The sequence below is a fragment of the Bidens hawaiensis genome, unplaced genomic scaffold (genome assembly GCF_021521415.1).
Source record: "Bidens hawaiensis isolate Kalapana, Puna unplaced genomic scaffold, B.hawaiensis_p1.1 tig00005649_1, whole genome shotgun sequence".
NCBI lineage: Eukaryota > Viridiplantae > Streptophyta > Magnoliopsida > Asterales > Asteraceae > Bidens > Bidens hawaiensis.
Window position 1 is genome coordinate 1,205,528 of NW_027491367.1, and position 2,978 is coordinate 1,208,505.

The following is a 2,978-nucleotide window of genomic DNA, read 5'->3' on the forward strand; positions in this document are numbered from 1 at the left end:
AATATATAGTAGCCAAACTCATGTCTAATAATTCTTGAATGTTGAAAACAATGATTAATAAGTAAAATTAATAATAGGTAAACCAAGAAGTGTTCCTAACTCTTGTGTCTTGAGAATCCAACCTTCTGCATTAGTAATGTTGAATCGGAACCCTATCACAGCCTCCAAGCTTTCTTCTTTCTTCCTTTTGTGTCTGCGGCTGCTGTGTACTCTCTATATCTCCACCATTTATATTTGAATCCATCATCATAACCCTTGTATCCACCGACTTTAAAATAGTCCAATGGGCTGTATAGCCCCAATAGTTTAGCATCCTTATTTATTTATTAGGCAATCTTGCGTTGACTTGGCTCAACTTATTAATTCCTTTTTATTTGAAACCAAATAATACTTCACAAGGGTATTGCATGAATTCTCAGTGCACGTGAGTTGAAACAACATTGAATTGAATACTTATAATTATCATTTCCTTCTTTTCTTATAAACCTGCATGATAAAAAAAGGATTTAGTAGCATTTTTATAATAACCCCGGTACATTTATTAAATAAATATTAAGCAATAAAAACATATAAAACGCACCAAACATATACGAGTATAAAAATAAACCAATCAATAGTTATTATCGTTAAGTTGATTTACTCGTTTTAATTCGTTGTCTCAAGTTTAGTATAAATACTTCATATTAGCTCGTATATATATGAAACTTTTAAAATTCAAATATGAGCCAACTAGATGTAACATTATATAAAAACTAGCTCAAAAGTAATTTAATGTATAGGAAACATTAATATCAAAATGTGTATAATTTAGAGCACATCAATGTTCTTCGAGCTCATCATAATTCTCGAAAGTTATACATATTTTTGTTCAAATATAGATAAAAATTTATAAATGATTATTTAGAGAAATAAATTTTCAAATCTTGGATAACTTAAAAGTTTTAGTATTTTCTTAAAAGATTTGAATCATTTAAATATAAAATGAATATAATTATTAATCAATAAAAGATTTGAACAAAATCTTATCATTATTAATTTAGTTAGTAAAGAACATGAGTTAAGGGCTTAAACTAGTTAACGAGTTCAGGAACTATTCAAAAATTCAAGTAATATGAGCTTAAAGAAGTTTATGGGTTCTAAGAGTTTATGGGTTTCTAAAATGGTTTGGGGGTAATAACTATTTTGACCAAAAATTTCCAAAGCAATAATTGAATAATATTTAAAAGTCAGGTAGAGTGCTTTTCAAAGATGAGCGAGTAATATACTAGACAAGTGCCGTGAAAGTAAAGATGAACACAACGATGTAGTGAGGAAAAGCCTAGGATCCTTGTAAGGATCTTCAGTAATTACCCTAGAGAGGGGAAAACTATCCCCTGCCTCAATATATTAATATAGTGAAATTGGTTATAAGTCGGGAGCCGAATGAGAACGAAGGCTAGAATTCAAGTGTCACTGTTGGGAGTGCCAAAAGATGAGTCCCTAAAACGTTCTCGACAACCCCATTTATAGAAACAAAAAATAACTAAAATTCCTATAATTCCGGGAACCCTAGCAGCATGACCATTTTAAGACGTGCTCTCCAATCCCACGTGTGTTTCAACTTGGTCATTTGATCTTTCAAGTAGAATAAGTCAGCTAGCCGTTATATCTTTGAGTAGTCTGCAAGTATAACATAAACAAAATAAACATAGTCGGTTAGTTCAGGATCTTGCAGCTAGCTGGGAATCCAAGCTATCATGATAAGCTTCAGAATCACGTTAGGGATAAAATGACCCCTAACAATTGTCCCCAAAAATATAATAACAGCTGTCAACCACCTATTTATAGTCGTTATGTTATTCCTAATTAATGACAATTTGGAATTTTGACGGCTGAGCTAAAATGATAAGACTCGGCTCAACTCCCTAAGTAACCGCCACATCTTTTAACTTGGTATTAATCCCTATAACTACTCCACATTCCCACTTATCTTCTTGTCATTTTGTGGGTATTCTCTTCCCTTTATTCTATCTAGGGTTTCTTTGTTTTCTCTTTTTTTTTTCCGACCATGACTAGGAAGATATCCAGAACTTCCAACTCTAGCAGCGCTGTTGCTCACCATGACTTCGAATGCCAACAAATCTTGATTTGACTGACCCGAACTTCGAAGTTTGCAAGTTTTCTGACCTTGATATTTTATTATATGCAGTCCGACAATGCTTTACCCAGCAGAGCTCATTTTCATCCCTTTGATAAGACTCTTCGTTCTAACTGTATCTCCAAGAGTGGATCGGCTTCCTAGCTTATCCTTTCACCATAGGCCTAACTTACCCCTTTCTTGATTTCATTTCTCACTTCTTCAAGGTTACCGAGATAAGCTATATCCAAGCCATGCCGATGTTGTGGAGAATCCTTTACATGCTTAACAAAATCATCACTATTCGTAACAATGTAACATTGACCTGCACATATCTTACTTGGCCTCCATTTACAACTTAGAACTAATGGTTCCAGTCGCTTTGTCCTCAAAGTGATGTCTGGCCAAGTTCCCCTGATTTAAAAAAAAACGAAACGACGAGCAAGGTTCTTTTTCGTCCAAAGGGATTCTATTCCCGGAGACGATGAACTTCCTTACCTATGGGTTAAGAAAGGTAGGAAACATTTAGGATATTAAAAAGAAATAAAGTAGAAAAAATGACACTTATGTTTCTTTGTTTTGTGATTGACGGTGAAATTTGCAAATCTTGCAACTCCAACTTCTGGCGCCTTGAAGAGGATTCCCGAAGAAGAACGCTCCTTTCAGCTTGAGGTTTTTCTACTCCAAGCACTCAGCTACTGAGAATATGTTATTTGAGATGATTTTCTCATTTGCCTTGTATTTTAGAATTTTGTCTACTTCAGGATCCTAATTCATGTTGACACAGTCCAAGGGATGAAACTTAATGATCTTGAAAGCATAACCATGAAGAATGAATCCGCCATCGTTGAAACTTCCAAAC